At 42.7% G+C, this 13588-nt stretch overlaps 1 protein-coding gene across 1 annotated transcript in view; it reads left to right on the forward strand.

Annotated features, from left to right (window-relative positions):
* Positions 1-604: 604 nt before the first annotated feature.
* Positions 605-13588, forward strand: part of CAPN5 (calpain 5) — a 176941-nt gene continuing 163957 nt past the window's right edge. The window contains exon 1 of the mRNA XM_044668164.1: positions 605-646. The gene's annotated coding sequence lies outside the window, so the exon portion shown is untranslated. The remainder of the gene's footprint in view (positions 647-13588) is intronic.

Here is a 13588-nt window from a genome sequence, read left to right on the forward strand (position 1 = left end):
TCCCTTTCTGTCCTAGAGTTGGTACTAGCACAGAAGCTAAGGTTTAAAAAGGAAAAAAATTGAATGGGGGCAAGATGGCTTGAGAGAGAGAGGGAGGAAGAGGGAAACTTGAAAAGAAAGAGAAACATAGACGAGATGGGGAGAGAGGAAGGCGCAGAGGGAGGGAAGGGGCGGGAGGGAAGAGGAGTGTCCATCACAAAGTTTCTCTTTCCAATTCAGTCCCAGACCATATCCGCCCCTTTCCTACTTCCCTCGCTCCAATCTAGGAGGCCCCCTCAGTCCCCTAAATACTTCTCTTTTGGAACAAGTCCGCATGCGCAGCCTCTCCAGCTTTCCCTTCTCCCCCTCCCCCTTTTTCGCCCGGCTGAGACTCCGCCTCTTACCCTGATTGGACTGCAAGTCTGGGGCCCAGAGAGGCAGAACCCTGCTGGATCATAAGCTGGGGGAGCTGGCGCTGCAGCCTCTGAGCCTCTGCCTCCGCGGCGGGAGCACCTGGCTGTCCGAGCCACCTACCCCCAACACAGCACACAACACACCGCACGCCGCCGCCACCTGGCCACGAGTCCACGTCTGGCGACAGCCACACCTTTAGCTCTTTCCTGCCCTAGATCCTGCCTCTGGGGACTGCTGGGCTTGCAAGCCTCAGGTAGGAGGCTCTGTTGGGTGCTTGGGGAAGTGTGTGGTTGTGTGTGTATAAACGCGCATTGTATGCGTGTGTGCCCCGAGGTATTCTCTGTTGTGTGTGTAGATGTCCATGCAGTATCCATGCAGTGTGTGAAATGGACTTGTGTGGTATGTGGTGTCTGTGGGACTTCGGAGATGTACGGAGGGTGCTTGTGGATATCTGTGGTGTCCTTGTGCACGATTTATACCGAGGAGGTGGGTTTTCAGCCACTGTTTCTGTATATATGTGTAGTATAGGGGCATGTCAGAAGGAGACAGTGCTGTGAGCGGTTTATATATAGTCTGTGCTCTCTAGCAGGAGGGCATATATATTTGGGGGTGTGTCCGAGAGAAACTATGGTGTCATTGTGCGGGGGTTTATATATAGTTTGTGTGGTCCGTAGTGGGAGTGTGGATCTGGGGGCGTGTCCGAGAGAGACAGAGAATGTTGTGTGAGAGAGAAAGGCTGCTGAGAGAAGGGGAGTTTGAGGAAAAGTCAATTTAACAAACATTTAGGCATTTATTAAGCACCTAACGTGTGCTTGGCAAAAAGGATACACAGGCAAAAAGGAAATGGTCCTCCCTCAAGTGTATGGTGTGTCTATCTGGTTTGTATTTGTGTGTGGAAGGGCATGAGTGAAATGGAGATGGTGAGACTGATTGTAACTTGGTGTTGGGTGAGATTGTGAGTGAGTGCGGGGTGTGAGAATGAGAGATGCTAGGCGTGTGTGAGATTGAAAGTCTGTATGTGTGTAGGGAGTGAGTGTGTGGTCAGTAAGTGGGAGAAAGAGTAAGTAAGGCGTTTAGAGTGAGATTGTGAGTGTGTGCCCGATTGAAAGTGGGATGGGAGACTGGGAAAGTATGTGGTGGTTTGTAACCCAGATTCTGAGAGATGGAGCAAGACTGTCATTCAAGGACCGAAACAAACAGACAAAAATCTCGGCTACCTACCTCGGGAAGTGCAAGGGGGGGCCCCCTCGCCCCCCCCTCCCCCGCGTTAGGGGGCCTCCTAGAGGAGGAGGCGGAGGAGGGCATGGTGTGGGGGAAGGGAATTGAGGGAAGGAATCTGTTTGTTTTGCTATGAATTACGTGACCATGACCGCAAATCCCCTCCTCCCCCCTTCTCTGCCTCTGCAGAGACCCCAGGGAGCTATGTGAGCTGGGCCTTGGTGGTGGTGTTCTTTTTCTCCCCCCATCCCCTTGTTTTCTTTCCTTTCTCTGACCTCATTTTCAGTTATGGAGAAAAAGTCCCACCTCCTTGTCCCCTCCTGCTTCCATCCACTGACGATTTACAGCTGGAAGGATCCTCCTGTAGCCCGGCCCCTTCGTTTTATAGAGTGTGTTAGAAATCGAGGCCCAGGAAATTAAGTGACTTGGTGGAAGGAAGGCTTGTGGGATTTGGTCTGGAATCCCCGTGATCAAATCCCTGCCCTGAGGCTGTATAACCCTGGGAAAGTAAATTCCTGAGCTCCAGTTGCCCCTTCCATAAAGTAGAAGTAAAAATAGTACCTGCACTTTCCCTGGAGAGGGAAGGGAAAAACAATAAGCACTTATTAAGCTCCCACAATGTGCCAAGCACTTTGCAAAGCACTTTTTACAAATATTATCTTATTCAATCTTCACAACAACCCTGTGAGGTATGTCCCCTCCATTTTACAGTTGATGAAACTGAGGCAGACAGAGACTAAGTGACTTGTACAGTGCCACCCAGCTAGTACTCATCCAAGTCTGGGCTTGACCCTGGGTCTTCCTTACTCCAGGCCCAGCATTCTATTCACCTAGTAGGACCACTCTGCAGCCTCAAGAAGAAAAACTGGAAATTATTCGTCCATTATATTTGTCCAGAATTACACAGCCAGTGGTGGATGAGTTTTGATTCCATCTAAAGGGAAAGATGAAAAATAGGTGGCTTTTCCTAGGATAGCGTGCTCACCACCTCTCTTCCCTGGGTCAGTCACTCTTTTTCCTAATCTTAGCATTCCTTCCAAGGGTCTTTCCCTCCTGCTGCCTTCCCTGCCCTCTTCTAAAGCCTCAATCTCTTGTGCCCACCTGCTCCTTGGTTCCCTATCTTTAGGGATTTTAGGATCTTTAGGAAGGGTGGAGTTCAGAACACAAGCTAAAAAGCCCCAAACCCCTAATACTAAAAGGGGAAAGAGCTCTGAATCTGGAGATAAAAGATCTGGATTTAAATCTAACCAATACTTAATGGAATTAAGCCACCAGGCCAAAAGTCTATCTTCTCCAAGGCCCCATTTCTTCATATTAAAAAAAAAAATCCTTTCTTAATAACATCTCCAAGACAGAAGAGTAATGGATAGGCAATTGGGATTAAGTGACTTGCCCTGGATCACACAGAGAGGAAGTGTCTGAGGGCAGATTTGAACCCAAGTTTCTGGATTCCAGGTGCAGCATTCTATCTGCCACTCCAATCTAGCTTTCCCCTCTTCACTGGTTAAATATTATGGAAAGAGTGATATGGATTGGGGCAGGGTAGGAGATTGGGGAAGGCTCCACAGGAGAAGGAACCTTTGAGGTAGGTCTTGAAGGATGAGAAGACCGATGCTGGGAAGCAATAGAATCTAAGGGCTGTGACAACATGAGCAAAACTATAGAGACTGGCTGTGTTTTGAGGTAGATCAGAAGGAGGAGCAGCAACAGCAGCAGTGACTGAAATAGAGAGTCCATGGGGGGGAGGGAGGTGGTGGGAGATGAGCCTGGAGAGGGAGACTGGAGCCCAATTTTAGAGGAGAGGGGATTAGGGCATTCCAGAGGGGGAATACTATGTGGGCCAGGGGAAAAGAACAGCTGTCCCTAGGTCTATTGGGGAAAGAACTCATCTTGAATTGGATGGGTCATTTGGAGACATTCCTCTGTGTCTGAACTTCTGGTATATTTTGTTTTTAAGTATTTTGACAGCCATTTCAACGTATCCTTTGTAGACCTAAGTATTTTGTTTTATTGTTATTATTTTATTTTTATTATTATTATCTCCTGTTTTAGAATCAATACTCTGTATTGGTCCAAGGCAGAAGAGTTGTAAGGGCTAGCAATGGGGGTTAAGTGACTTGCCCAGGGTCACACAGCTAGGCAGTATCCGAGTTCACATTTGAACCCAGGACCTCCCATTTCTAAACCTGGCTTTCTATCCATTGAGCCACCTACTGGTTTCCAATTTGATGTATTTTATACAAATTTAAAACATTATTCTGAGAAGGAGCTCCACCAGATTAGCCAGTGAGTCCATGACACAGAAAATGTTAAGAATACCAGCTTTAAATCTTTTTATTAGTAGTGGGCCCTGCCAGAGATGGGCAAGACTTGAATTGTCCTCAGGGAGCTCACATTCTTATATAAGGACAGATACTAGATAGAATACTTTGTAAAACTCTTAACTTCCATCTTAGAATCAACTGTGTGTTGCTTTGAAGGCAGAAAAATGATAAGGGCTGGGCACTAGGGGTTAAGTCTAACATAGCTAAAAAGTATCAGAGGTCAAATTTGAACCCAAGATTTCTGGTTTCCAGCCCCCAAGGAAGAATTTTAATCTTTGCTTCTTCCTTTTTCTTCCCAATCTTCCCTCATTATTTCTGATCTGGGATAGGTAGAAAAACTTGGAAGTGCAGAAACTGGACTCTGCGTCCCAGGGCAAGTCTAGCTTACACTTAGAATTGGAAGGACCCGGGGACTGCTTGTTCCAACCTCCTCATTTTACCTACACCCAGCAACCAAAGGTTGGGTGACCTTCCCCAAATCACCCAGGCTGTGGCCAAAACAGGATTTGCACTCAAGTCTTCTGATTCCAAATCCATTGTTCTTTGTTAAATTTAGCTGCAAGTCACTTCCTCTCTCTGAATCTTGGGTTCCTTATCTGGAAAATAAGGATAAAGAAAGAAAATAAGGATACATCTACAGCTCCCTCCCAACCCCCAGCCCCAGACAGCTGGGAGGACTGTGCTTTTCCAGCTTTAAAATGCTTTGGAAGTAGCTCCCCGGCAGGAAGTAGAGGGGGTGGGGCAGGAAAGGAGAACAAATTGGCATAAATCTTTAATCTCCAAATCCCCAGGATCCTTTTTCTTTGTTTTGGGCCCACATCTTCTCTCCTGGCCCATGTTACCCTGGGCTATCCAGGCATGCCTCTTTCATTCATTTGACTGATCCTCCCCACACTGTTGTTCTCCATTCTCCCCTCCTAGCAAAACCAAACACTATGGGAGTTATTTGTTAGGACCCGTGTCCATTTGTAATCTAGAAAAAACATTTGGCAGACTTCTTCTAGCTAAGATGTTCATGGGTGCATTCCTCCAGCTGTCTGAAGAAAGATGAGTCTGAGTTGGAGGCAGAGACCCAAGGCCTTTTCTAGTTTCCTCATGGAACATGGCCTGAAAGAACAGAATGTCATCTTCTTTCTTCTTATTATTATTTTACCAATTACAAATGACAAATTTCCACATAAGTTTTCTGAATTTATATGATCCAAATTATTGCCCTCCCTTCCTCCCTCTCTTCTCTTTCCCTCCTGGATCTGGTAAGCAATTGGAATTGTGTTATTATCCTGCAAGACATGTCTATATTGTTGATTTCATAAGAGAATAATCATGTAAAACCAAAACCCTAGAATAAAAACCCAGATACATTAAAGTGAAAAATGGAATGTCAACTTCTCAAGGCAAAGATTGTTTTGCAATTTTTTTTTTCTGTACTTGGTAGGCACTGATTTTGCTGAATTCAATTGAGTTAAAAGAGAGATTTAGACCTGCCCTTTAGGACAATCAAAAGAAGAAGAAGAGATATGGAAGTCATTCATAAACTGAAAGCTTTTCTGCTTGAGAGAATGGCCAAGTTCTTTTACTTACCTGGAAATTTCAGAGAATCTAAACATCCTGGTCTTAGAATACAGAAAATTTGAACGTAGAACATAGTTCAGAATGTCTGAATTATAAGGGAACTTAGAGCATGGAATGTTAAAGAGTTATAAAGGCTCTTACTTTGTGGTCTTAAAGAATGAGGGGTAGAAGGGATCTAAGAAACTATATAAGTTTACACTAACCCTCCCCATTTTACAGATGAAGAGACTAAGGCCTAGAGACACTAAGTTTCCAGACCGTGGTCACAGATAGTTTGCATCAAAGACAGGATTTGAATCCAAGTCCTCCAGTTCAGGGCCAGTGCTCTTTCTGTTGTGCTACACTGATCATAAAAATAATTCAGAGCCCATATTTCTATATCAAGTTTCTTACCATCCTTAAGTGCTACGAGTGTGATCTCCATTTTACAGATGAGGAAAATCAAGGTAAGAGAGATGAAGTGGCTTGTTCATGGTTGTACAGTTGGTAAATGTTAGGATCAGGACTTGAATTCAGATCTCTTGGCTTCAAGTTCAGTGTTTTTTGCATTTTTTGACTCCCTTAGAATATTAAGGGAACTTGGAGAAGCTTCTTTAATAGAGTAGTGACAAAGGATCAGTGTTTTTAAAACCTGGAATTGATGTGGGCTGGAAGGTCCCACCAAAACCCTGCCAAGTAGCTGTATACAATCAAAAGGACATAGAGGGAGCAGCTGGGTAGCTCAGTGGATTGAGAGCCAGGCCTAGAGACTGGAGATCCTGGGTTCAAATCTGGCCTCAGACACTTCCTAGCTGTGTGACCCTGGGCAAGTCACTTGACCCCCATTGCCCACCCTTACCACTCTTCTGCCTTGGAACCAATACATAGTATTGATTCTAAGACAGAAGGTAAGGGTTTAAATTGAAAAAAAAAAAGGATATAGAAACAATAAGTAGATAATTAGGAAGTGCTACCTTTTAGATAAGATTATATGAATTGCTTAGATTCACAATTATGAGAAAATTCTTCACATCAATCTTTAGACATAACCTAATTTCACACTCACTGCCTTTCTTAGAGTCTGTCCAGAAAAGAGCAAAACTTGACCTAAAGTTGCCCTGGGGTATTTGACGTCATTAGTAGCCCTTTACTTTGAGGTTTGCCCCCACCCCCACCCCAGTGGGCAAGCAGGGTGAGCCATGGGTAGAGCCCTGCAGAACAAGGTGGATCATGGGTAAAGTGACAAGGCAACAACTGCCCCAACAAAGGACCCCTTCCTTAGTTAACTAAGCAAGATAAAAAGCATTCCAGGGAGTCCCTACACACACACTGCCTTGCCACACACTCTTCTCACGGGCTTACCTTTTAAATTCGTTACTTTTTAACTACTTTTACTCACCACCCCGCCTTACCTTACCTTAATTACTTACTATACTAGTTACTCTGTTACTATATTCTCTTATAATAAAACCTGTTCCCTTGGAATAGAGTCAGTTGAGTCATCCATCAATTCTTTGGATGAGACCCAAAAAGAATTAACTCCATCAGAATGACTTCAGAGATCATCCAGTCAAGCTTCCTAATTTTACAGAAGGTTAAGCCTAGAAAAGGAAAGAGACTTGCCCAAGGTCACTAAAACTAGTTCACTGCTCCATCCTTCCATCTACTTACCTGCAGCCCCTCCTAAATAAAACAACTGAGCCCTAATGACTGTCAAGCACGTTAGCAGTTCTGAGAGGTTTTGTGTGTGTGTGTATGAGATCTTGGACAAGTCACAAGTGGCTCCTGAAAGTCCCTTTCAGCTCAAAACTGCTCTAAAAAAGATGCTGCGAGCCTTTGCCACTTCCTTCCTCTTGAAGCTTCAGTGTCTCACTCCTGTGACCTCCAGGATAAATTACAAACTCGATTGGTTCAGTGTGGAAAGTCTTTTTCTCACTCTGGCTCCAACCTAATCTTTCCAGACATATTTCCTTTTCCTCCCTCTTACTTATGTTATATTCCAGATTATATTCTCTGCTATTCTCTATTCATGCTATTCTATCTTTCTCCAAGGCTTTGCATAGGTTTCCCATGTCTGAGATACTCCTCACCTCTACTTGCTAGAATCCATCCCTACATTCGGGATGCAGCTCAAGGACTGCCTCCTACATGAAGCTTTTTACTGATCCTCCCAATTGTTAGCTTTTCTCTCTGACAAATACTTTTCATTTACTCTGTATATAGTTTGTATCCGTTTCTCTTTGTACATGGACCCCCAAGGAAGGATTTAAGTTCTTTGAGGGCAGAAACCATTTTACTTTTTGACTTTGTATCTCCAGAACCTAAGACACACATAGTAGGCACTTAATAAATGTTAGTTGAATTTGAATTAAATCGAATGCTGCTTTCTAACCCCTCTGACAATGACTGAGTGCTTTCTGGCTCTTCAGCTCTTCCATCAGAAAACTCTCCCTGTCCTGGTCAGTAATTTAATTCATTTCCACCAAGTGCATTTATCAACCACTTAAGGGACTGAGTCTGGTGCTCACTGCTAGGAATACAAAGATTGATGCTGCATAGACCCTGCCTTCCCAGCTACCATCATAGAATCCTAGATTGTCAGAGTGGGAAGTTGCTATTTTCACAGGACTTGGCTAAGCCTCTAACTTATTCCCCCCAACTTTTCACCACTCCGCATATTAGATAGGTAAGGAGCCCGGGGCCCAGAGAGGTTACCCAGTAAGAGAATGGCTGAGCAGAGACTGGTATCTTTTTTTAAAAACCTTATCTTTTGTCTTAGAATTGATGCTGTGTCAGTTCCATGGCAGAAGAGAGTTCCATGTCACAGAGCCAGGAAATGTCTGAGGCCAGATTTGAACCCAGGACCTCCCCTTTCTAGGGCTGGCTCTCTATCTATCCATTGAACCACCTAGTTGTCCCTAAGGACCCAGATCTTGATCCTCTACTAGTCCAACTCTTTGCACTGAGCTATTCCATGTAAGTAGCCTGTTTATATCTTTCCAAAAGACTTAGGCTATTTCCTATCCCATTCTGGACTCATGTATGCTAATGTTTTTCTTTAGCCAAAAAAATTCATGTCTAATGGTAGATTTTCAAGCATCAACAATAGGCCGGGGTTGATGTAGATTCTGGGAGAATGAGGAGGGAGTATAATGGATGCTGGTGCCTCTCAAATTGTATTATGAAAATGACTGTTGCATTCAAGTTGTTGGAATTCAGCCAAAGCTGTTGTATATTCAGTGGAAGGAAAAGGGAAGATATCGAAGAAATGATTTATTTCTAAATGTTATGATGAAGACACATTTGTAAAAAGACAATTCATCTGAACATTTGTTCTACTTTACATGGGCTGGTTTTAGATGAAAAGGGAGGTAGATAGCGCCAGTGGGATTATTTCCATTTTACTAATGAGGCAGACTATGAGTGACTTGCCCAGAGCTACACTAGAGAGCCATCTCAAAGAATCACAGACCCTCCAAAGGGGAAGGACCTCAGAGGTCATCTGTTCCAACCCATACCTGAAGAGGAATTCCCTCTGATATTTCTGCCAAGGAGCCAGCTTGCTTCTATTGGAAGGCCTCCAGTACCTTGAATGATGTTTGGGGCCAGACTTCACTTATTTATTTATTTATTTGTTTTATTTAATTTATTTTTATTTTTTAAATTTTTAATTGAAAATTTTTATTTAGTTAATTAATTTAGAATAGTTTTCCACAGTTACATGATTCATGTTCTTTCCCTCCCCTTCCATCCCCCTCCCATAGCCAACATGCAACTCCACTGGGTTTTACATGTGTCGTTGATCAAGACCTATTTCCATATTATTAATTTTAATTTAAATTAATTTAAATTTAACATTTCCATAATTATTAAAGCACTAGGGTGATTTTTAGAGTCTACATCCTCAATCATATCCCCATCTACTCATGTGACCAAGCAGTTGTTTTTCTTCTGTGTTTCTGCTCCCACAGTTCTTCCTCTGAATGTGGCTAGTTTTCTTTCTCATAAGTTGGGGCTAGATTTTAGAGGGCCTTGAATGCCAGGCTAAGGAGTTTGTTGGAACTGATGGGCGGCTAGTGATAAGAATATAATAAGATAATAATGACATCTCCCTTTTCGGTTAATACTTTATAGTAGTGATATCAGACTCAAATAGAATTAGGGGCTGACAGACCACACATAAGGATCCTTGCAGGTGGTGTATTGACATAGAAAACCTCCTACTAATGTTATCTGTGTTGCATTGTTTTTTTATTTATTTTGTTCCATATTTCACAATTGCATTTTAATTGAGTCTAGGCTGAGTCAGAAGTGTTGTGGGTCACTTGCCTTTTGTGGGCACATAGAAGCAATTGTGTGACTGGGGTGCCAACTGGCAAAAAAGCAATGTGGAAGGTGGGCTGAGGCAGAGGAGACTTCTTGAAGGGGAGAATTGCTAAAGAAGGAAGGAAAGATGAAGGTTGGTGCAAAAGAAGGAAAGGGTAGCCTAGAGTGGAGAGAGCAGATGTGAGGAGGGAACTGGATATATTTGGGCAGGAGAGTTGGAGCAGGAGCTGAGTGTCTGTGCCAGGGGTTCTCTCTCCTAGAACCTGTTTAACTCCTTCCTGTTTCTCCCATCCTCTAGGTCAGATAGCATCTTGGTGTAGCTAATAATGATGATGATGATGGGGAAAATGAGATAATTGTAACTGTTGAGAGGCAACCTGACAGATTGGATACTGTTTTACTTTTGGAATCAAGAAGACCTGAATTCAAGCCTCACCTCTGACACATACTAGTTATAAGACTGAACAAACTCTTGTCACTTAACTTTTCGGGGTTGTTTCAGTAATTTTTCAGTCATATCCAGCTCTCTGTGACCTGATTTGGGGTTTTCTTGGCAAAGAGACTAGAGTGGTTGGTCATTTCCTTCTGCAACTTATTTTATAGATGAAGAAACTGAGGCTAACAGAGTTAAGTGACTTGCCCAAAATCACCCAACTAATAAGGTTGGATTTAAAATCAGGAAGAGGATTCTTCCTGACTCTAGGCCTGGTGCTTTGCTGTCTCGATGCCCTCAGGCATCTCTAAGGCTGTGAGTTGCTGATCCCATTGTTAGTCTGCACTGGTAGAAATTCTTCCCTCAGAAGTTTTCTACACTCATGAAATCACAGGTCCTGCCCCCTTCTCCCCAAAATAAAACAAAACAAAACAACAATCCCAAAACAAGTTAAGGCTTTCAGATTTACTAAGGGCAGCAGCCTTCAAAGTAGGGGGTTCAAGGATTATTGGCTACACCCTTTCATGGGTGTAGAAGCAGACTCAGAGTGACTCTGCTAGGGTATGGCTAGGAGTCGTTAGCACCAGGACTTAGGAGATGCTCACCCTCTTGATTTTTCTCTAATCTGGGGAACCCAGTGCCTGAGCTAGAGCTCCAGGCTAAAAAAATATTCCTTCTAACTATGTCTTTCTTCTTTCTGACTTGTTCAGGTCTTGGCATCCAGGCAGGAATAATAACATTGAGAAATTATTACACAGGAATGGTACTAAAGACTCTAGGAAGTAGGCAGGGCAGCCATTAACAGGAGAGCATAATTATATATAATGGAATGAACATTGACTAATCTGGGAATCAGGAAACCTGGGTTCTAGTCCTGGCTTTGCCACTAACTTTTCTTGTGGCTTTTGCTAATTCACCTCCTCTTCGTTGGCTTGACTTTGCTCAGAGTGAAGGGGTTGAAGGAGAGAGATGGTCTCTTCCAAGATGACATTCCTGGATTCCGTGAGTCTGTATGCATTGATAGATAGGAAACACGTGGACCAGGAGAGTCAAGGGAATGGTCTAAGGTCCCACAACAAAGCGGTGACATTAGCTAGGCCTTGAGCCTAGGTCAAGGGTTCTTAACTTTTTAGGTATCATGGAACCCTTTAGCATGTCTAGGGGCAGTTTAGTAGACCCATGGGCCCCTTCTCAGAATACTGTTTTTAAATAGTCGAAGGAAATGTTTCAGCTAGAGGTCTGTGAAGTCAACAGATATTTTGTTAAATTTTACACAGTGTTAAATATTGGAAATACAAAGAAGGGCAAAAAATAGTTCCTGTTCTCAAAGAATTCATACTCTAATTGGGAAGACAACATAGCTATATATACAACCAGCTATATATACAAATTTGTAATCTATAATCTATTTGTATGTATGTATGTGTGTGTATATGTATATATATATGTGTGTGTGTATATGTATATATATATGTGTGTGTGTATATGTATATATATATGTGTATATATATATATATATAATATGTTGTCATTCAGTCATTTTTCAGTCATTTCCACTTTTTTATGACCGCATTTGGAGTTTTCTTGGCAAAGGCCATTTTTGCCTCCAGATTTGACAGATGAGGAAACTAAGGCAAACAGGGAGATGGCTCTATTTTTCAGATGGCTCAGATTTTGGAGAAGTTTCCCTTAAAGTGAATTGCAATCCTTTTGGATACAATTTTTATTCTCCCTTTCCCTTTTCTTCCTTCTCTCCTTAACCTCTCCTCATCTAGCCATCGTTATTACACACTGATATTTATACTCTGCTAATAATTTACTCACTGGTATCCATGTCTTCTGTCTCTCCCCATCTCAGTACAATCTGTTTACATTGACAGAATAACCTTGTTAATATTCAGGGCTTGACCATATTGTAAACAACTGGATCCACTCTGAAAAGTTTGAAACTGCCATTGAAGATGGAAATACACATCACTTGTGTTTTCTCCTCTGTAGAATAGGATTAGCCAGTACTAATATAATCTAATGAGGTTTTTTTTTAAGGAAGGGCTTTGAAAATTTTAAATTGATGAATCTGAGTCATTATTGGGTAACCACCTTGCTCAAGAACCTTCAATGGTTCCCCACAGCCTGCTGGAGAAATCCTAACACCTCAGCCTGGCAGTTGCTGCCCTCTTCATTTTGGCCCTACTCTTCTTAGCTATTGCTGGCCAAAATGAGATTTCAAGCTTTCTCAACTCTCTTCCTTTTTTCTTACCTCTTCTCCAGTAGGCATCCCAGTGGCTAAGTGGAAGGACTTACCCAGAGATATGGGATTGGAAATTGGAGGCTCAGCCTGGGACTAAACTTGAATTTCCTAACCCCTAGATGCAGTCCTCCTTCCATTAGGCTGCTCTCTCTCTGCCAAGAGTCACATTAGAAATGGGAAAGATTCACAAGTCTTCAACAAATGGAGTACTGGAAGTATTGCCAGCCAAGGAACTGATGCTTTAGCTGGAGAGATAAGTCATTCTCTAATAGAACAGTATATGAACAGTGCAAGATAATATAGAATCCAGCTAGAGCACTCACATATATTAGCATTTATTAGCTGGGTGACCATGGGTAACTTACTATCTCTCTAAACTTCATTTTCCTTTATTATAAAAATAGGGAAAATAGTCTCTGTCTCTCTCTTTGTTTCTCTCTGACTCTCTTTCTCTCCCTGTCTCTCTCTCCCCTCAGCCCCTCCTCCTTCCTCCTCATTTCCCCTTCTCTCTCCCTTCTTTCCTCTTACTCTCTCTTTCCCTCTCTTTCTCCCCCTCTCCTTCCCTTTCTGTGAGATTGATATAGAGAGTTCATCCAACATGCTGAATGTCTCTGTTGATTTTTCCTGACATTGAGAAGGTATCAGTGGAGTCCTCTGGCTGGCTGTCCTACACACCATTCCTCCCTTTCACTATGACCAGCCCAGCTTTTCATCCTATCATACAATTCCTTAATAAGTCCCATCAGATCAGGGGAATCTTAGTCTTTTTGTGTGTTTTGGCACCCCTTTCTTGGTCAATACAGAAGAGTACAAAGGAACCCAATTATATATAGAGGGAGTTGGTAGGAGCACCAGGTCTGGAGACAGAAAGACTTGAGTTTAAATTCAGCCTCAGTTATTTGCTAGTTTTGTGACCATGGGCAAGTCATTTAACCTCTGTTTGCCTCAGTTTCCTCAACTGTAAAATGGGGATTATAATAGCACCCATCTCCCTGGGTTGTTTCAAATATTGAATACAATAATATGTGTGACTTTTTTTCTTTTTGAATGAGATAACATTTGTGAAAAGGGCTTAGCAAAGTGTCTAGTACA

The sequence above is a fragment of the Gracilinanus agilis genome, chromosome 3 (assembly GCF_016433145.1).
Source record: "Gracilinanus agilis isolate LMUSP501 chromosome 3, AgileGrace, whole genome shotgun sequence".
Classification (NCBI taxonomy): Eukaryota; Metazoa; Chordata; class Mammalia; order Didelphimorphia; family Didelphidae; genus Gracilinanus; species Gracilinanus agilis.